Source organism: Puma concolor, chromosome A1 (genome assembly GCF_028749965.1).
Source record: "Puma concolor isolate L17-30 chromosome A1, mPumCon1.1.hap2, whole genome shotgun sequence".
Lineage (NCBI taxonomy): Eukaryota > Metazoa > Chordata > Mammalia > Carnivora > Felidae > Puma > Puma concolor.
Genome location: NC_141667.1, coordinates 129,587,093 through 129,609,147, shown reverse-complemented (window position 1 = coordinate 129,609,147; position 22,055 = coordinate 129,587,093). Strand labels below are relative to the sequence as shown.

General features: G+C 47.5%; 1 protein-coding gene and 1 long non-coding RNA gene across 8 annotated transcripts in view; one reads left to right on the top strand and one right to left on the bottom strand.

Moving 5' to 3' along the window:
- JADE2 (jade family PHD finger 2) overlaps nucleotides 1-22,055 on the top strand; it is a 134,605-nt gene that overhangs the window by 51,383 nt on the left and 61,167 nt on the right. The window lies entirely within an intron of this gene.
- The window catches only part of LOC147584468 (uncharacterized), a 56,264-nt gene that overhangs the window by 23,880 nt on the left and 10,329 nt on the right, over nucleotides 1-22,055 (bottom strand). For 3 of the 7 annotated variants that reach the window (XR_015250152.1, XR_015250145.1, XR_015250154.1), the window contains one exon: nucleotides 20,195-21,649. The exons of the other annotated variants lie outside the window; for them this stretch is intronic. This is a non-coding gene — a long non-coding RNA (uncharacterized LOC147584468). Of the gene's footprint in view, nucleotides 1-20,194; nucleotides 21,650-22,055 lie in introns of those variants that run through there. 7 annotated transcript variants of the gene reach the window in all.

Here is a 22,055-nt window from a genome sequence, read left to right as displayed (position 1 = left end):
CATTAATAATAATAATAATGTAGAAAAATAACAATGTAGAAGAATATCTTTATAATCTTGGGTAGGGAAATGGTCTTAAACAAAACACAAAAAGCAATATTACAAAGGAAAGACGGATAAAATGAAGAATTTATATTCATCAAAAGACAACATTAAGAGAGTGAAAAGGCAATCTACAGAGTAGCAGAAGATAATAATAACAGATAAAACTATCAAAGGCTATGGGGTGCCTGGGTGGCTCAGTTGGTTAAGCGTCCAACTTCGGCTCGGGTCATGATCTCATGGTTTGTGAGTTCAAGCCCCATATCAGGCTCTGTGCTGACAGCTTGAGGCCTGGAGCCTGCCTCCGATTCTGTGTCTCCCTCTCTCTGCCTTTCTCCTGCTCATGCTCTTTTTCTCTCTTTCAAAAATAAATAAAACATTAAAAAAATTTTTTTTAAAACTATCAAAGGCTTTTATCCAGAATATATACAGGACTCATGAGAAATAATAACAGAAGACAACCCAGTAGAAGAATGTGCATTCCAAACTCATCAAGCTGTATACATTAAATATGTATAGCTTTCTGTATGTCAATCATACTTTAATAAAGTGGTTTTAAAATAAATGAGTAAATACAAAAAACAGAATAACTTGGGAAAAAGAAAAATGGGCAAAAGATAGGCACTTTGAAAAAAAGAAACACAAAGGCCAGTAACATAAAACTGTTCAAATTTTTTGGTCATCAGGCAAATGTCAATTAAAATCACAGTAAGATATCACTACATACTTACCAAATTGAATAAGCAAAAACATTCATCTATATAAATTTACATAAAGATATAGAAACATTTTGGAAAACAGTTCAGCATTATCCAAGTAAGCTGAAAATAACATACACTATGAGCCAGCAATTCCATTCCTAGGCAAATATCCTACAGAAAAGAGTGTTAATAGGACAGGAAACATGGACAAGAATGGTCATAGGAGCTCGGTTTGTCATAGCCCTGTCATAAATCTGGTTCCCAGGAAACAGATGCTGAGATGGAGTTTGGAGCACAAGATATTTATGATGGACATTAGGAATCAACATCAATGAAAGGAAGGGAGAGGAAGCAGGATTGAGCAGAAGAAGTCCAACTGTGATGCACATTCATTGACGTCTAAGCCAAGTTGGCAGGGAACTCTGGAGCAAATATTGTGCATCTGGATTGTCCCAGATTGGATTAAAATGGCCCAGCCTCTATATCCCTGCTTTGTTCAGTCACTGGATGCCAGCTGCTCTGAAAAGGGGCAAGGCAGCCCTCTGCAGCTCAGGCAGACCCTGAATAAACTACTAGCTGCAGGTTTCTGCTTATCACACTCTCTGCAACTGGACAGCAAATCCTTCCTTGAGGAAGGATCTGGGTGACACATCTTTGCGTCAGCCACAAGCCCAAACCGGCAACAACTGAAATGTCTATCAGCTGAGCAAATGAAGGTTAAACTCTGCTTTGCTCATACAACATACCCATAATTTCCCCGTGTTTCCTCATGGCACTTTTGTGTTCCATCCATCCCAGGGCAACCACAGTTCCCATCCTTGCCAGCACTTGATTTGGTCGGTCTTGTTAAATTCTGGTCCTTCTAGTGGGTTCATAGTTTTCATTTATATTTTCCTAATGACAAAAGATGTTGAGCATCTCATGTTGTTTATTTGTTACCTAAATAACTTCTTTGGTAAAGTCTTCTTCAATTCAAGTCTTTTGCCTGTTTTTAAATTGTGTTGTATATAATTTTTGTATAAAATTTGTATATATAATTTGGATATGGGTCATACATATACATATGGCCTCTAATCCATATCATATAATTTTTATATATAGTATAAATGATATATGTTTGTGGTATGAATTTTACATATGGCTATCCAATAGTCCCAGGACCATTTGCTGGAAAGATTGTTTGCTCCCCATTGAGTTGCCTTGGTACTGTTTTGGTTTTTTTGTGTTTTTTTCCCCCTAAGTTTATTTATTTACTTTGAGAGGGAGAGAGAGAGAAAGAACACAAGTGGGGGGAGGGGCAGAGAGAAAGAGAGGATCTCAAGCAGGCTCCGTGCCATTAGCACAGAGCCTGATGCAAGCCTTGAACTCATGAACTGTGAGATCATTAACTGAGTCGAGATCAAGAGTCGGTTGCTCAAATGACTGAGCACCCAGGCGCCCCAACCTTGGTACTATTTGTTAAAAATCAATTGATCATGTATGTGTGGGTCTATTTCTATCTTTATACTAATATTACATTTTTTACACTAGCTTTTTAGATCACTTGAATTCATTTAGTGTAAGATTTAAGGTAAAGATCTGGATTTATTTTTTCTCAAATAGTGACTTGTCCCTGGGGCAGGGGGAATCATCTTTTTATCTCTACTGTTTTGAGGGCAAACTTTATTATATAGAGATTTATTATGCCATATGTAAGACTCTATTTCTGGATAACTCTCTTTCATTGATGTGTCTGTAGTTTTATTTTTCGGTTCTATGAAGAGAGTTTTGAGTAATATTTCTATGTGGGAGTAAAGAGGGAGTGCAGGCCTCTACCTGCTCTGGGAATACTGCTCTTCCTCAAACCTCCAGACCACCATCAGAGGAGTGAAGAGGGCTCCCGACAGGTGCTCTCTCCTTTCCCCTCCCAACAAACCCAGCCTGGCTACCACCCTCTGCCTTGGGCTCCTCGGGGCTGCTCTCAACAGCCCCTTTATCCCTGTTCATACCAGTCCCACATGAAGTCCAGAATTCCAAGGGTATCCTTCACTCCAGGACTCTAAGCCCCATGTGCCTCTGCATTACCCTTTTCTGACCTCATCGACTACCCTACCCCATGTCTAGAAATCCTTTCACTGGTCTCTGAAACTCATGGTCTGGCATCAGTGAATTTCCCCATATCCTCAACCTCATTTCAGAATGTCATCTTTGCTTTCTTGCTCTAATGGCAAACTGCCTCTCCTGTAAGGACTCCGCTTCCCCTTCAGCCTCTCAAGTGGTGGCTCTTTCCCCTACTGTGGTCCTTGTGTCCCTGGTGGGATCTGGAATGACTATTTTGCTCCTCAGTGTCACAGTTTGCCCTCCTCCTTGGAAATACCCATGTCTGGAAGCCATGTCATCAGACAAGACCACCCATTCTCCACTTTTGACAGCCATTGACAGGCCCCCTTGGTCTCTCCCCCTTGTTCTTTGAAGATTTTAGCTCCTGGCCCATCCTAGTTCCCCACCTTTCCTCTCCAGGGGCATTCCTGCCTTAGTTTTTAGTTTCTCCATTCATGTAAATGAACCAGCTCTTTCAGCCCCTTGGCCTCCTCTTCACAATCTTGGCTTCCGTAGTACCTCAGCCTCTTGCTCCAGCAGCCAGACCTCCAACTGGTGGTTATCTGTCAGTACAGTACCTTCATTGACTGGGTGATCTGTGTCCCCTCTCGGTAAACAGTACCTCTCTCTCCACCTCACTCCTTCTAGTGCCCCCAATCCAACAGCTCGTCTTGGAGCCTACTGATCCAAGCAAATATTCGTGTTCCCTTGCCTCCTCAGGCCTCCTTCCCTTCTTACCCAGCTCACATTCCATGGTCCGATGCCATACTCTCTCCCTCTCCCCTCCCTGTAGAATGGTCATCTGGCAAAACCACAGCCTTGGCTAAACTCAGCCCTCTATCTACCCTACACCTGCATCCACAGACTGCCTGGGACAAATAAAAACCCACGATGGGCTGACCAGTCTCACTTTGAATTAATGAACCCAAGCCTCCCTCAGTGAGACCTATAGGCTGCCCAGAAATCGTACTACACCCCCAAGGGCACTTACACCCTCTCTTTCAGCCGACTGCCTCACACCTCCTCTTCCACCTCACTCTCAGCTGACAACCTGTTCCTAGCTTGCTAAGAAAATAGAAGCCCTCACCAGAGAAGTTCCACAGGCTTCACCACTACTTCCCCCACCCACTTGCATCTGTGCTCATCAACTCTGGTTTTCATTTTGCTAATATGGGTGAACTGTCCATGCTCCTATTTAAGGACAGTCCCCTTTTTTGTACACCAGATGCTATCTCCACCTGTCTACTCAAGGACTTCACTCCAACATTTATCCCTTTTCTCACCTACATCATCAAAATTCCCCTCTCTCCAGAATTATTCCCATCAGTACACAAAAATACTGTGATTTTTCCATCTTAAAGAAAAATCATGTCTTGGCCTTATATCCCCCTCAAACTCTCACCCAATTTCTCTGCTCCTCTTTATGGCCCAACTCCTAGAAGGAATGGACTCTTCTTGCTGTCTCAAGTCCTCTCCCTGCTTCCTTTCTCCCATCAGGCTTTAGCCCCCACCACTACAGCAAAGCTACCTCTGTCAAGGGCTCTCCATGTTCTCAAATATCAGGCTTCACCTTGCTTGCTTCTCAGTAGCATGTAAGAGTTCATCTCTCCCTCCTTGGCACCTGGATCATCACCACCCTCTCATGGTTTCCCTCCTACCTCTCTGGTCGCTCATCTTCTGTCTCCTTTGCTGGCACTTCCTCATCTCCAAGGCTCAGTCCTTGGACCTCTTTTAATCTCTTATCTTCACGCAGTCCCTTGATAATCTCCTCCAGTGTCCTGGCTTTAAATAACATTCCGTTGCTGACAACTTGCAAATTTATATCCCCGGCCTAAGCTTTTTTCTGAATTCCAACTTATATTGTCTCTAGGCAGACTCCTGAAGCTGAATCACGGCCGCCCCCCGCCAATCAGTTTCAAGCTCACCAGCTCTCCCCCATCCCATAGCTGGCCCACTTCCCTCTAGATGTTTGAGTTTTGAACCCAGATCTAGAGGATGAAGATTAAGACTTTCCTTTGCACAGGCCTGTGGAGTGAGGGCAGTTGGAGTGGGGGCCAGTGGCTCTGTGCACATTGCAGGCTGCTTTATTCTCAATCCATTTTGGGCTGGTGAGAAGCTCAGTGTGAAGCACTCCTGGCTAGTTCAGGGTTGGCCACTCAAGGTGGCATCTCATGGGCATACAGGTACCTAACCCCCCCCCCCACACACACACACACCTGTACATTTTGCCTGCTCTGTGTCTCCTTCCTACCTTCCTCTCCAGGTGCAAGGACACAGTGACCTTCCCAGAAGGCCCGATCCTAAGGACACTGGCCATCCATCTTATGGCCTCCATCCAAGCTGGGACTCTGGACTTCATAGCTCTCTGGGATCCCATGGGGACCAAGCCAACTGGGAAGCTCTGTGAGGCCCTTCTGGTTTCTTTCCCACTTTCTCAGGGCTCACTTCTCTGGAGCCATACCTGACCTGGGAAATCCACCTGGACTCTCAAGGTGGATTACCTCCCCGAGCCCAGTACCCACAAATGAGAGACCAAGAGTGTGGTTCACTGCAGCAGGAGGTGTCTGTCCCCCAAGAAGCTGCCTGAGTAGGCTTCTCAGCAGCAGCTAGGATGAAGGGCAGTTTACCCCTCCCCAAACCACTCAGGGCTGCAATTTTGCAAACCAGGAATTAAAGGCTGGAATACTCAACGCCCTGTGGTCTCCCAAAGTGGGAGGACTCTAAAGGAGGATCAACTTCCCTTAGAAGCCAGGCACATTGGCAAGAAGTACTGGGTAAACAAGCAATCTTGGGGCAATGCTAATCTGCTTTTTCCTCTTCTTCAGAGTGTCTGACTGAGTCTAAATTGAATTATTAATCTAGTCCTGTGTGTCCGTGTCACTTTTCCAGACAACCAGTTTATTCTTGACTCGCCCACTATCAATTTCAACATGCAATTTGCAATGAAATTTGACTGATCAGCACTACCGTAATTAGTTGCAAATGTCTGTGCTTGTATTTGTTTGGTGTAGGGGCTTTTTCATTAAAGTGACGGAGGCCAGTAAACACCATGACTTTGCTCTGGGACACAGGACTAGTGGCAGTTATGTTTTGGGCCAGGGCCAGGCTGACTCACAAGAGAGGGTGGGCATTTGGAGTTGTAGCACCAGGAACTGTGTTTTCCCCTTTAACACCCTTGTGTTCACGAAGAGCACTCACTCTAGGTTGGACAGATGATAACATGTGCAATCCATGAGGAAGAAGCGAACTGGAGTTCCCTTTTTTGGTCTCTCCCTTAAGTCTCCCGAGATCTGCTTGCATACCTCCAGTAACAAGGGGCTTTTATCTGGTTAGGCAGCTCTACTTGTGAGAAAGTTCTTCCTTGCCTGGGCTCCCACCTGCCAGCTGTAGGGCTGTCCCACCTAGTCCAGGGTTCTGGTCTCAACTCACAGACTGTCACATTGAATGAACTTGGGCCGGTTGCTTAGCCTTATTTTATCCATCTGAGAAAGGGGAATTATCTAGTGGGTTTGTCTCCAGGATTGTAACAGTCAGAGTTTCTAAATACAAGCAACAGAAATTGGCCTTTAACTTAGGCAGATTGACTTAATTGACTTAAGCTAAATTGATTTAAGCAGAAAAATAATATTGAACAGCTCAGAGAATCTCTTGGCAAAGCAGAAAAGCAGCGCTGCAGATGATGTAAAAAGACAATCATACTGAAAACTGGCTCAGTCAGGACCTCATTGTTCTCAATGTTGCCACCAGCATCGTGCACTAGACCCTATAGGCTGGGCTGCTGTATCCTGCCCAGGCTCTGTGCTGTCACCATCTCCACCACCACTGTGGGTGGCCGACTACACCCACAGTAACCACCAAGGAGAACCCTCTGTGATCCCTGCTTTTTTGGGTCACTAGTTCCTGGGACACTGTCTGGAGCCTTTGTGCCTGAATGGCAGAGCCTCAGTCATGGGCCTTCACCCAGCCACGGGGAGGCTGGGAAAAGTATGCACATGATACTTTTAGCCTCTGTAGTGGGAAGTGGGCTCTGCCTCAGAATGAGGGGAATTCCCCATCACAGGAAGAGGGTTCAGATCCTGGGTAGCCAAAAAGAAGAACAAAGAATCAAATAATAGGGTAGATGTTAAAAGAGGTTTGAAAAGGTATCAAGCTCAACATACCTACCCAAGATTATTATTCATTCTATTAATATTTCTGCAGATACAGAGGGGAGATAGTTACGATTCCTGCCCTCAAAGCACAACACAATCAGGGAGTAAAAGGCACGGGCCAGAGGACTCCTGTTCTAGGCAGGGGACGTCCCTGTTGAGAACTGTTGTCGTTTCCCTGCTTAGTAACTGTCCCTCCTCTTCTGGGAATAGCAACCCAATTTTCATCCAAGAAAGTACTCCTCTTATCATTTTCAGCTCATGTGCTTCAGGTGGAGTAATTCCCTGGCTTGAGAGTCACAAGTGAATCAGGCCTGGACAATCAGAGTTGCATAGTGCATTAGGCCCTTTGCAGGGCTGCACAATGGCTGGTTTAAGGCGGAGCATGGGATGTAAGCCGAGCCATGAGGTCCAATCAGAGCCAATACTAAGTATTTGAGTATTCTAGGAAAAGATGTTGTCCTTTCATCTGGACTTAGAGATGTGAGGGTGTCAGCTTGGAGCTGCTGGCAACTGTCTTGTCACCGCACTTTAAGAAAAAGGCCAATCCTTAAGGAAGCAGAAATGAAGAATGCCCTGGTCTGGATAGCATTGTTGAGCCCCTGGATCAAGGTGTGCCTGAAGCTCCTGAATTTTTCCATTATGTAAAACAACCAACCAAACAAACAAGTAGTTCTCTTTTGCTTCAGCCAATTTGGATGAGTTTCATATAACTTGAAACTAAAAGAATTCTAATTGGTTCTCTCACATACACCCTGCCTCAGCATCAGCCTGGAACCAACTCCTGTGGAATATCCACAATGAAATCACCAGGGGGCCTTCTCTCTGGTATTGTTCTTTAGAGCCCCCTCGTAATGGACAAAATTATCCCATTTTGTAGATGGGAACACAGGAGCACAACTGAGCAACAGCCTGCGGGACTCAGGATTGACCAAGAGCCCAGGTCTCTGAATGAGGGGACTCTAGTACCATCCCCAACCTCTCCTTATCTCAGCAATAAGTCCACAGAAGCCAGTACGGGATGTATGGCCTGGAAACAACCTGATCACATGGCTGATGGAGTAGTTGGTAGGATATTTAGTCAAGCACACCCGTTGTCCATGTAGAGCTAACAAACCCAGCCTAGGTCCATGACAAAATTCTTCCTGGCATCAGGGTAATAACCAAACTGGCCCAGGTCTTCTCCAGGATATCTCTAGGGCTCTCTCTCACACTTCCTCACAACCTGCCTCCCCCAAGGGGGCTGTGAGTACTGCCTTCATTATTTCCTACAATGTTTAGTAAGCTAACCATGGTGTTTGCTCTTAATGATGAGTCCTTCAAAGTGATGGAAAGCATTGATCAAGACTTAAGGAAGCCACTGTCTTTCCCAAGTAAGACATGGAGGGAGGTTTCTTGCAGAGATGCAATGAGCTCTGTTCCTTCTAAGGATTGAAAATCTGGGCCAGGGAGAGCAACATGAGGGCATAATCCACCTCTGAGAAACTCTCGTTGCAGGTGTTGCCAGTGGGAAGGAATCAGGGTCCCATGAACTAGAAGCTGCTCAGAAAGGAATCAGACGAGGACCTTCCATACCAGGCTCTGGGAACAGCCTGCCAGTGCTGCTGCAGCCCTGAGCTGCTAAGTCAGTTACACAGGTAGATTGGCCCTGGTACAAGTGGAGAGACCTGCTCAGGCACATGGGGCCTCTGCTGTACTTATGGCACTGTGTGACAACATTGGGATGACTGAACCTACATGGAGCCTTACTGCTTTTGTCCATGGTCAAAAAAGTGGGTTTCATAAGATGGTCCCAGCTTCAAATATGCCTCCTAGTTGTCAGACCCCAAGTTTTGATTTGGGGTCCTGAAACTACAGGTCCCATGGATGCCTAAACAGGACTCTGTGACCTATAAGCCAAGGATCTGGTATTGCATGTGTCCTGCAGGCCCCAGTGTCCCCCATAAGCCCATGAAGCACAATTGTTAGCAGGCGGAGGGTACATCCCATGGGTGTATGGGCATCATTTGTGAACCATTTTTGGAACTGGGCTGGCAAGTGTTTGCAGCCTGAGAAATGGGTTGGGACATTACCGGTCCCCAGAAATGTAAGTAGTTATAGAAATATCTATCTGAAGTTTTAGCCTGAGCTTTTAAAAAATCCTTTGAAAACTATCAGCAAGTAAGTATGTTTTAAAGCTAAACATAGGCATGTCTGATATCCCAACAATTCCACTTCTGAGTACATATACTCAGCAAGGGTACATACATGTCCCAAAAGACATGTACTATTGCTGGAAACAACCCAAATTTCCATCAACAATGATATCAACAAATCAGTGGTGGTACATTCATAAAACAGAGAATAGCAATGAAACTGAGCAAACTATTTCATAGTCAATAACATGGGTGAATCTCACTGAGCAAGAGAAACCAGACATAAAAATAGCACATACTATATGATTCCATTTATATAAGTTTTCAAAAATAGGCAACACTAATCTACGGTGACAGAGGATACCATAGTGGTTATCCCTGGGGTCAGTAACTTACAGAGGGCACTAAAGGTTTGGGGGGCTGGTAATGCTGTTTTTGGTCACATTGGTAATAGTTACAGAGGTGTGTTCACAGGAGCTGTGAACTTATGAGCTGAGCGCTTTTCTCCAAGAATATTAGATTTCAATTAAAATGTTTATTTAAAAAAGATAAATAACCCCTCTGACCCAATCAACCCCAGCAGAAATTTCAGAGAGCCTGGAAATTGAGCATCTGTTTCTGTAGTACCTTCCCCTGATCCTTAGTTTTTTGGGTTCTCAGATGTCCTATGCATTAAGGTCAGCCACCAGAGCTGTGGGGACAGGGGCAAAGAAGAAGAAGGTGGCTTTGTGCTCCGAGGGCACAAAGGTCTCCAGAAAAGACCAGACAGACCACTGTAGGTGCTTAGCTGGGAGTCACGAAGGTCCACATTGAGGTCAGCCCCCCGCAAGCCTTCTATGAACCAGATAAATTCCTTTCCCAGCCCTCTGAAAGAGAAAAAGGGAGTACATCTTGTTGTAGGGCTAAGGCAGGGAAGGGGTAGAGGGGTCAAGTTGGTGCCCACTTTAGACTTGGCATTGGGTCCAATTTCACTCGAGTCCACATTGTTCAAACTCTCCCAGATTGTCAACTGCCTGCTGGCTCAGCTTAATAGCACATAGTACATGACCTGGCACTTGAGAGGTTTCTAGTGTGTTCATCTAAGAAGAGGGGTCATGGAGTCAATTGCTCTATTGCACCCTCTCTTGGGGAGGAGAGCTCCCCACCTCCAATGACTGGAAGAAAGGGAAAGAGAGGCTCCTTGGACCATTCCAGTATTAGGAGGCCCTAAAAGTACCTTTCACACAAGTAGGTGCTTCCTAAGCTTTGTTGAAATATTAGTTAGTTAGGATGGAGTTTCCAGTCCTGGGAACAGGATCTGGGTCTGCCTTAAAGCCAAACAGGCTGTGGGCTATTTGTGGCTTAAAGCCAAATAGGCTGTGGGCTGGGCCCAGAGGGAGCAGTACCTGCTCTGCTCTAGGCCACACAGAAGTCCTGGAGTGCCTGAGTCATTGGAGAGGACTGTGTCAGCTTAGAGGACGAGGCACTGAAGTCAGAGAGATGCAGAGCCTACCTACCTTCACCCCACAGTGCAAAGGGGCAAACTGAGTCTTAGAGAAACTCGGTACCTTGTCCCCACCTCACAGCTAATCCAATAAATCCTGGATTAGTGCTGTGCTATGAAGCCTCCTCTATTCTCTCTCTCCTCTAGCTCTGAGTTTCTTCACAGAAGCATCACTGCCCCCTCAACACACACCTACACCTGGTGCACCTTAAGCATTCCTACCTTCTGTCTGCCTCTGGAACAGGGGTCAACAAACTGTTTGTGTCAAGGGTCAAACAGGAAATACTTGAGACTTTGAGGTGGTCGGTGGGTCCATACAGTCTATGTCACAGCTCTTCAACTCTGCTTTGTAATAAGAAAGCAACCAGAGACGATATATAAGTGAATGGACATGGCTGTGTTCCTTGATTTATGAACACGGAAATTTGACTTTCATGTAACTTCCACGTGTCATGAAATATTATTCTTCTTTAGTTTTGTTTTCAACCATTAAAAAACATAAAAACTATTCTTAGCTCATGGGCTGTTCAAAAATAGGCATAGGGCCAGATCAGGTCCTTAGACTATAGTTTGCTAATTCTCTGTTCTAGAATGTGCTGTCCTGGGGCCCATGCTCCCAGCGTCACTGAGGTGGGAAGTCGTGTCCTCCTGAAATGCAGGTAGTAATAAAGTAACCAACCGTTCTGGTTTGCCCAGGGCTGAGGGGTTTCCCAGGATGTGCAGTTTTTGGTGCTAACACCAGGGCAGATTTAAAAAAAAAAAAAAAAAAAAAAGGATAGTTTGTCACCCTAGGTGGTAATCATTAACCCAAAGAGGAGACAGGCTTAAGGAAGCACCAGCCAGGGTTCTAGCATGGCCCCCTAGGGGCTGCCCCACGCACCACCTAGTCCCTGTGGTTTGTGGTGGAGACTTGACCCACTCTGCCTGGCCCAAGGCAAGGAGATGCCCCCCTCCTCCAAGAAAGAAAACCTCTGTGGTCTGGGTGCTCTCAAAAGGCAGGAAGTTGAATCATCAGCTCCGGTAACGTCTCCGTCAGCCTGTGGGTCTGCCCAGGGAGTTCAGGGCTCTAGGCCCAGGGGGCTGGCTCTACACTTTGCTGCTTTCTCTGAACAAGAAAGCTCCGGAGTAAGGTTTCCAGTGAGACTTCTGAAGAAATGAGAGCTGTTGAGTCAGACAGTGAGGAGAGCTGGATGGCAGGTCCCCTGGGGCTCTAGCCCAGCTCTGGCCTAAGCTTGCTGTGTAGCCTTCAGTGACTCCTTCACCCTCTCCGTTTCTTGGCTTTGTCTTCTACCACAGAAATGCTGATTCTTGAAATCCCCTTGAATTAAGAATGTGGATGGTGACCTAAGCGAGAGCATTCTGGGTCAGTGGACAACTCATTCTAGGCTCTACAATCAGAATGCTCAGGCACACATCCCTGTTTCCCACTCACCTGGGAGCAGGACCTGACCAGCTAACCCCTTTCAAACTGGAGAAGCTTCTAGGAAGGTGACAATTATGGATTTAGGGGGCTAAAGGGGAGGAGCAAAGGAAGAGAAGCAGATTAAAGAAGGTTACCCACAGATAATGATGATAATCATACCACTTGTTTATTAGACAGTCACTATGTGCCAGCCCCTAGATGATCTTACTTGATCCTCACAATGACCCTTTCAGATAAAGACTGTCATTATTTCTACTTTATAAGTGAGGCAAATGAAGCTCAGAGGGATTATCTTGCTCACAAATAGCTACCAAGTGGTGGAACGGCCATTAATAGCTTTGTTAGACTGTACTTTTGAGGTTCTGGGACTCAGGAAGCCCACAGGGGGCATTAGGGAGGGATGAGCTTCCCAGAGAAGTCAAGGGTCAGGTGAGGGAGAAACTATTCTTCCCGGTGCTGCGCAAAGACCTCCAGAGAACACACAGAAGTCTGGTGACTGATGACCTTGGGGATTGTACCCCTGGCGGAGGCAGATCGTGCTCTCACAGATTCCCCAGATGGTCTCTGAGGGCCTGGTGAGGAAATAAGACACACAGCAGGATTTTGCTGCTAAGAGGGAGCTGAGCATTTATTTCCTGAGCCAAGGCAGCCGGCTCTGCTCCTAAGGTGCCCCCTGAGTGTCTCTGTATGCTGCTCCCCGTCCTAGCATGGTGCTATGCTCAAGGTTCAGAGCCTTGCGGCCCATAACACACACTGCTTGGTTTTCCTCCTTCTCTGTGAGAGAGGCAACAAAGAATTCAGCAAGCCCAAGAGGGGCCAGTAAGGCCATTGACAGGGGCTGTTTCCCCAACTTGGCTCTCCTTGGTAACCCAGCAGGTAGATAATCCTGGGCAAAGAGGCCAGCCCAGCTGCCCAGGCTACTGACTGGACCCCCCAACATAGGCTCAGGTCTGGCCTGGAGATGCCTTCTCTCCCATGAGCAGCAGGTTCAAAGCCAGACTTAGCTATACCCTTGACCATTCCTTACCCTCTCTGGGGCACCATGAAATTCTCCACACAGCTCTTAATCTAAAAAGTGCTCTATTAATGTTTGCCATGTGGGTACTAACTGGACAGGTAAGAGTGGGAATTTGAGAGGATTCATTAGCCTCAGGATCTGGTATGGGCTAGGCCTGGACTGGTACCTTGGGGTGGAGATTGAGGCCTGGAATCTGGATGCAGGGGTTGAGGCTACCCTCCTGACCCCAACCTGGGCCTGCACTGGACCCCAGGCCTTAGGAGCCAAACCATCCTTGCAGATTTTTGGCTTCTATACTTGGCTATTTTAGGCAGCCTAAAGCTAGACTTGATTCTGTCAAAACTGAAATAGCTCATTGTTAGACATGGCTGGCTCACCCTTTCAAAGAAACCTTTCTGGAAGACTTGGGGTCTTGTAGTGAGCAAAACACCCCCCATCCCCCCCCCACCCCCCCCACCCCCCCCCCCAGCCCACACCATCCTATCCTTCAGTCCCTCTGGCAGGAAAGGAGGAACAGTCCAGGCAGCCCGGCCTCATCCAGGGCCTTCGCACACAGTGTGGGCTCCATGGGCACACGTGGGACTAAGGGCCCCTGGCAACACAGTGCCTCTGTCCAGGTCTGGGCCCTGCCCCCAGCTCCTCCCCATGGGAGAAAGGGCAGAATAGGACTGGCCGGTTGAGGACACTGTGGGACTGTGCCCAGGGAGTGACAGTTCTGGGCCTCTCCCTGCTCCTGATGATTGCCAGCAGGGGTGTGGAGCCCAAGAGGGAGGCCCCAATCCTTCCCCAGTCCAAAGGCCACTAACAGCCCAGTGGCTGGGAGTATGTCGAAGAGGCTGGGTCTTCAGGTGGGGAGGTTCAGGACAAAGGAGGATGGGCAGGAGAGAAGGAAGAGGCTGGGCTTAGTTCATATCCTAGGGCCTGAATGCATCTCTGCCTGGGTCAGGCTGGGCTTGGAGCTGCCCTCAGCTGCCCCCCACTGTACAGCCTGCAGGCTCTGGACAAAGCTCTGCATCATAGCCTGTCTTCTTTGGCCCCTCCTGCTCCTGGGTGGCAAGTCTCCTGTAGGACTTGAGTGAAATATCACCAGATTTCCAGGTTCCGGAGGCAAGTCCCTGCCTAAGCCACTCCCGTCAGAGAGTCTCCCTGCTCTGCCCACCCCCCTCCCCGGGAAGGGATACTTGTCCTCATTAGGGGTGGATGCTGTCAGACTTGCCCATGGTGGAATTTCTGAGCCTGGGCAGTTAGGTGAGAGAGATCTTTGGGTCAGGGAGCCCTTTGTGAGCCCCTCAAATTGAGTCAGCTAGGCAGTGCTCCGCTACAGCCCTGTTCACTGTAGGGGCCAAGTGGCCTTCATTGGGCCCCAAGTGTTGGAAGTGGGGACACCTCAGAACTCTCAGGGAGCTCCTAGCAGATGCAGTGTGGCCAAAGCAAAGGGGACAATTCAACAGCTAGGGCCATTGGTGCAGAAGTCAGAGCTCTGCCTCCCCCATCACAGGGACACCCAGGCTTGGTCAGAAGCCTGGGCAGAGATGGTGTTGAGGGGAATATGGAAATAGCTGAAGGGCTAGACTTAAAGCCTCTGGTTTCCTGATGCTAGGCTTGGCATGGGGTGGGGAGGAAGCTGAAGAAGACAGACTGAGAATCTCAGAAATCAGAGAAAGATTTCCTACAGAGACAAGTCTGACGCATGAGATGGAAAAGCTGTCGAGATGGGGGGAGCTGGGAGCAAGTCTGTAGGTGGAGACATGCTAACAGGTGTATGGACCAGTGAGCCGCCCCCGGGGGAAACGTGTACAAAGCTTGTGATGAAACAGCAAGCAGCAGAGTGCTCTGGTCCTGAGCTCCAGGCCCTTGCAAGTCTTCACCGACTGTTACGGATTGAATTGTGTCCCACCAAAAATGTCCTAATCCCTAGTACCTGTGAGTATGTCCTTATTTAGAAATAGGCTATTTGCAGATATAATCCAGTTCAGATGAGTCATTAGGGTGGGCCCAAAGCCAATATGACTGATGTCCTTGTAAGAAGAGGGGAATTGGGACACAGTCACAGGCACATGTGGAGACACACAGACACTGAAGGAAGAGACCATGTAAAGATGAAGGCAGAGATCAGAAGGATGCAGCCACAAGCCAAGGAATGCCTGGAGCTACCAGAAGCTAGAAGAGGCAATGAAGTATCCTCCCCCTTGAGGCTTGGGAGGGAGCCTGGCCCTGTCAACACCTTCATTTTGGACTTCCAGCCTCCAGAATTGTGAAAGAACAATTTTCTATTGTTTTAAGCCATTCAGCATGCGCTGCTTTGTTATGGCAGCTCTAGAAAACTAACACACCAGGCTGATTCTACTGCCTGGAATGCCCTTCTAGCTAGTCCGGTCACTGCCGTCATACAGGCAGCCGAGGGTGGCTTCTCTGTGAGCCCTGACAGCGAGCCCTTGTCCAGTCAATCGGTAAGGTCTGCATGCCAGCCTGCCTTCCCGACTAGACTGTAAGTTCCTTCAGGGCAGGGCCTGGCCTGGAGTAGGGCAGCACAGTTCCTGGTACACCGTGGGTGCTCAGTCACAGAGAGGTGACTGAAGGAATAGTTGAGGGGAAATGAGTGCCTTTCAGACTGGGGCATGTCATCTACTCCTCTACAGCCTGTTCTAGCTTGGGTGGGAACAGGGCAGTCCACAGAGAGGTTATAGCATCATCCCCACAGGCCACTCCCAGCTCTTCTACCGTCCAGCCCCCTCCCAGCCTCGTGTGAGCCTGAATAACTTGGGGAAATTCCTAACCTTCCCTTTCAATCTGGCCATTGGCTCTAAGAGTTTGCCACAACATAACTTCTCAGGTCCCTCCAACAAGGGGACTGTGTCTGTGGCTCGATGACTCATGCACACTGCTCCATCCCGCAGCTTTGGGCGGGACCCAGGGCTGGGGATAGTGCCAGCCAGGGCAGGCTAAGATCTGGGACATCCCATTGCACCAGCCCAGTCCCCAGGAACGGAGTGTGCTCAAGGCTTCAGGACAAAAATCTGGAAGCAGGGAGGCAACACTCATTTGAGCTGAGATCTGAGAGGCAAAAAGCAGCAGACAGAGGCAACAGTGAGTTCAAAGGCCCTGAGGTAGGAGTGAGCTTGGTATGATCAAGAACTTAAAAGAAGGCAGAGGAGGCTGGGGCATGCTGCAAGAGAGGTCATGGGTAGGACATATGATTAGACTGAGGTCATCTGGGTAATACAGGGTAATGTCTCCATCTCAAGGCCCTTGATTTAATCATGTTTGCAAAGTCCTTTTTGCCATGTAAGGTAACATATTCCAGGTTATGGAAAGCACACCATAAACATTTTGGGAGGGCATTATTCTGCCCACTGCAGTATCTCGCTCATCCTCTTATCTTCCTCTCACTCCATTGCTACATTTCTGTTCACCTATCTATCTACCTATTTGGATTTGACCATGGATCTACTAACTTTGTCACCTGGCCACAAATTATCTCCCTTCTTACCCCTTTATCAAGTATCAACAAGTTATTTATCAACCTATCATTCCTCCATGGCTTTCATCATTCAATCTGATAATTGTATGATCCCCCAGCCATGGGTCCAATAAACTAATTTTTAAACTCAATCTATCATTTGATAGTCCTCTGTACGTGATGAATTATCAGTCATCTAGCTCCATATTTTTATATGTGTCACATATGTGGACATTCCTTCTAAACACCTACAAATAAATTGAATAAATATTCATGACTGCTTGCCATGTGCCCAATTCTATGTCATGTGTGGGTGAGATACAGGGTTGTTCATACCCCTGGTAACCATCTTGGGCCCTTTTTCATCATTGTCATCATCGCTGTCGATGCCATCACTGCCAACCTATGCACACTGTCCAGTTTTGTTATCAACGTAGGGATCGTTTTTATATGGACTTACCAGCCAAATCCAGGCTGTTCTAGTCTGCCTTTTGCTCACTAGCCATCCTGTGTATAAATAATGCAGACCCATTTTAACTTGATCTCAGATAAAGTGTAGGTAGAAAACTGTATCTGCTGGGCAAGCATCTTATGCCTCGAATAACAAATCCTAAAGTTACATGGAAATTATTTTTAGGTTGTCTAGGCAAATAGCACAGAGGATGGGGACTCTAGAGAGGCTACATTAGGTGTATCTGGACACATGCAGACACGCAACACACACGTACACATGAGCATGAGTACACACAAATGCACACATGCACACAGTCTTTCTTCTGCTCCCACATAGTGAATCCTTCCTGGTTCATTCACACCTTGTGAGTATGTGCACACACATGGCCAAAGTGGACACTTGAACACTGATTCATGCCCTGACCCATCTTGTTTCCAATCTAGGAATCTCACCTCCCCACCTGAGCTGTGAGGTTTTCCAGAGCAAGAATGGTACCTGCTGTTCCTTGGGCATGCCCTCCCAGCCTGGACAGCCAGCAGACTAGACACTTAAGAGCTGTGTGCATTTCCTTGAATTCTAAGGGCAGCTGGGGATCAGAAAAGTAAGCAGCTAGATGCCCAATGACAGAGGGTCTTCAGGGAAGTCCCTTCTGCCCCTTAGGAATCTGCCTCTCTTGCCCCAGCTAGATGCCAGTGTCTACAGGCTTTCCTTCTTCTGTAGAACTTTCCTAGAGCCTAGAGGAACTCTATTAGGTGGATAATCTGCCTGGAGCTGGCCTAGCTGGGGATCAGCTTGACAAGAATTCCCTTGTTTCCAAGCATGTCCATTGCACAGGCATCCAGGGCCAATTCCTGTCCAAGTCTCTCCCCAGGGCCCTGGCTGGAGATCTAGTACATTTTGAAGGAGGTTGCCACCTGCCAGAGCTGCAGGTCCTGGATGTCCACCAGTTACAGTGGCTAAGGCCACCCCAGGCTCACAAGTCACTTTGTCCACAGCCATAAGGGAAGAACAGCTTGCTCACTAGTGCCTGCAGGAGGCTCCCAAGGCAACCACCTTGGACTCTGGAGCACTTCCCAGCAGTGGGAAGCTGGTCAAAGCCAGGACACCATTAACGAAGCCTTGACTGGAGTGAGGCATCTCAGGGCCAGCTGCCCTTGCTGCTTCTGGTTCCACGCTGAGGCTAGATTCTATCCACATACTTGACCCCATCCAAATCTAATTAATGCCCCTCCTCCATCCTGTGGTATCCTCAGGGCAGGGACTTCATCTAACACATCTCTGTAAACTGAAGCTAGCCTAGACCAACCGTAGGAATTGTATCTGCACCTGTGCACAGCTCACACCAACATCCTGTGGGCCCAGAGCCCAAATCCTAGCCTGAAGCAGTCTCCACTTCTGCCTCCCAGTCCAGAGCCCTCACTCAGTGGGTTTCATTAACTGTTTAGAGCCCAACAGGTAATGAATAATCCCCACATTTGTTTCCTGAGGAACCAAGCTGGGCCAGGTATCCTCAAGCCAAATGTTCTGGGAAGAAATGGTAGTCCATCTGTCAGAGGAGGGAGGCCATGATGCTCAGAAACCTCCTTTCTCACACTGATTCCCAGTCGCAGCCTGGCCCATGTTTAAGTCCCGGCAGGCCAAAGGCCAAGTGGAGCTTTTCCATGCCCCTGCTGGAGCTCAGTCTCCATGAGAAGGCTCTGGAATGAACTTAGAATCCCATAGAGACCCTAATGCTGGGGCCCAAAGAGGGCCAAACAGGCCCCAGGCCACCAGGAGTCAGCAATGGGGCTAGACCAGAGGGCTAGACCAGAGGGCAGGCTTCCTGGACAATGCAGTCCATGGTTGGGCTGGGAAAACATGTCCTGCCACCCCCATGATTCTTTTGTCTCTGGAGAATTCTAAGCACCTATAGTAAATGCAAAGGGCTTCTTAGGGCTTCCTCAACAACCATGGGGTTGACTCTTCCTCTTCATCTTCACAACTCCTACGTTAACCCTTCACCTCTTCCCAACTTCACTTCCTACACTACAACACAGGCAACTCATCAACAATTTGATGAGTATCTTTCAGATGCTTTGTTTTCTCTATGAAATTATGTATATCTGTGTGTCTATGTTCAGATAAAAATGTAGACTTTTTAAGGTGTTTTTTAATGCAGATAAGATCTTATACATATTACCCCGAAACTTGCTTTTTGTTTTCACGTGTACAGCATAATGATCTGATATTTGTATATCCTGAAACTTGCTTTTCACTTAACACTTTTATTAGAACTTTTTCCACATCAAACACACAAAACCACACAATGCTTCTTTCTTTGCTGCCTTCTTTTTTTTTTTTTAATGTTTTTATTTATTTTTGAGAGAGAGAGAGAGTGCACTAGCAGGGGAAGGGCAGAGAGAGAAATCCCAAGCAGGATCCACACTATCAGTGCAGAGGCTGACTCAGAGCTCCAACCCATGAACTGCAAGATCATGACCTGAGAAGAAATCAGGAGTCAGATGCTTAACCAGCTAAGCCACCCAGGTGCCCCACTGCCTTCTTTTTGACTGTGGTTTATTTAGCCAGTGCTCTAGTGATGGACATTCAAGCCATTTCCAGTTTTTCTTTTTTCTTTATAAAGATTGTATTTTAGGGGCGCCTGGGTGGCTTGGTTGGCTGGGCGTCCAACTTCAGCTCGGGTCACTATCTCATGGCTTGTCGGTTTGAGCCCCATGTCGGGCTCTGTGCTCACAGCTCAGAGCCTGGAGCCTACTTTGGATTCTGTGTCTCCCTCTCACTCTCTCCCCCTCCCCTGCTCATACTCTGTCTCTCTCTGTCTCTCAAAAATAAATAAACATTAGAAAAAAAATAATAAAATAAATATTATATTTTATTAAAAAAATTTTTTTTAGTGTTTATTCACTTTTGAGAGAGAGACAGAGCGTGAGCGGGGGAGGGGCAGAGAAAGAGGTAGTCTAAGAATCCGAAGCAGGCTCCAGGCTCCAAGTTGTCAGCACAGAGCGTGAGGCAGGGCTCGAACCCATGAACCATAAGATCATGACCTGAGCTGAAGTCGGATGACCAACTGACTGAGCCACCCAGGCATCCCAAAGATTTATTTTATTTATTTATTTTTTTAAGTAACCTCTACACCCAATGTGGGGCTTGAACTCATGACCCTGAGATCAAGAGTCTCGTGCTCTACCGACGGAGCCAGCCAGGCGCCCCTCTAATGATATCTTTTTTTTATTTTTTATTTTTTCCAACGTTTATTTATTTTTGGGACAGAGAGAGACAGAGCATGAACGGGGGAGGGGCAGAGAGAGAGGGAGACACAGAATCGGAAACAGGCTCCAGGCTCTGAGCTGTCAGCACAGAGCCCGATGCGGGGCTCGAACTCACGGACCGCGAGATCGTGACCTGGCTGAAGTCCGACGCTTAACCGACTGTGCCACCCAGGCGCCCCTCTAATGATATCTTAAACAGATCTTCTTGTGCCCACATCAGAGGGTCTCTCTGGGGTAGATTCCTAGAAGTAGACTGCATGTTCTCATCTCCTACTTCTAACTTGGGGCAACTGGTGGTTCTCACCTTTCATCTTCAACCAGCTTACTAGTATATTTTCCTGTACAAAGGGCAGTTCTCTCTCAGAAGGAACCCTAGAACCAGTTATTAGCATCATGTTCTATGCCCCCACTGCACTGCTGTGCACCAGACAGACACATTTCATCTCTCTGTATCATTCTCCCCACCCCCCCCCCCAACTCATCAAAATTTTTATTTATATGCAGGTCCATCTCCAGACCCTTTTCAACCTTTCTGTATTATTCCACCCCACAGGCTCCCCAGATAGCTTGCCCATCCTGCATATACTTAAGGATTTGTCTTCCTAAATGGGCCAAAACCCCTCTAAAATAGGATCTGAACCTGGAACTCACTGCCCTAAGATAAAGCCTTGTTTGTATAGGTGCTTGTTAAATGCATGCCATTTCTAATAAAACCAGGTTACCTCCAGCATGGCTACGAATTCATCAGTAAATCCATGGGAAGGGTCTTTGTAAGACTGCCAGATGAAGGGAGATTTGCTTCATTTATCAGAAACCCTATGGAAGGGGAACCTGGGTGGTTTAGTCGGTTAAGTGTCAGACTTCAGCTCAGGTCATGATCTAGCAGTTCGTGTGTTTGAGCCCCATGTCGGGCTCTGTGCTGACACCTCAGAGCCTGGAAACTGCTTCAGATTCTGTGTCTTCCTCTCTGTCTGCTCCTCCCCAGCTTGTGCTCTGTCTGTCTGTCTCTCTCTCTCTCTCTCAAAAATAAATAAACATAAAAAAATAGAAAGAAAGGAAGGAAGGAAGGAAGGAAGGAAGGAAGGAAGGAAGGAAGGAAGGAAGAAAGAAAGAAAGAAAGAAAGAAAGAAAGAAAGAAAGAAAGAAAGAAAGAAAGAAAGAAAGAAAGAAAGAAACCCTAGGGGAAAAGGAAAGGGTTTTGCTTACCCTGTTCAACTTGACTTGGAGCCAGCGCCTTTGGTTCTTGATGGTTCTTGGACAGAGCCGGGTCCCTCAGCTCCACGCGGGGAGTCTCACACTTTGATGAGTGTCTGGTCAAGCTGGCCCCTGACTTGGCCGGAGTTACTGCCTGCTGCCAGTTTCTGGGGAAGTGTTTAGAAGCCCCAGGGATCTTCTTTGCCTTCTGCCATCTGTGGCCACTGGGCTGAGTCTGAGAGTCTGAGAAGAGACAGGTGGCCAGGCTGGCACATCATCCAGACATCTCCTACGGCTGGTCAGTACCATCTCTAAACCAGCTGGCAAAGGCTCCAGAGGGGTGCTTCTCCCAGGCATGTGTTTGTAGCACCACAGAAAGTAGCAAGGCTGGCTCTTGCCAGGGCAGTGTCTTAAGCCACAGATGCAGCCCTGGGCAGTTTTCCTATCTGCCCAAACCCCACCTGCAGCCCCTGCCTGGAGCCTAGGAGGCAGAGCTGCTGGATCTGTCCTCTCTTGAATGCCAAGTTATGCGATTTGCATAGGGGTTGGCACAGAGTAGGCAGCCAGGAAATATTTACTGAATGACCAAGAGAATGAACGTTCACCCTCCCTTAGAGGAGGTCACCTAGTAGCATTGACTATATTTGGG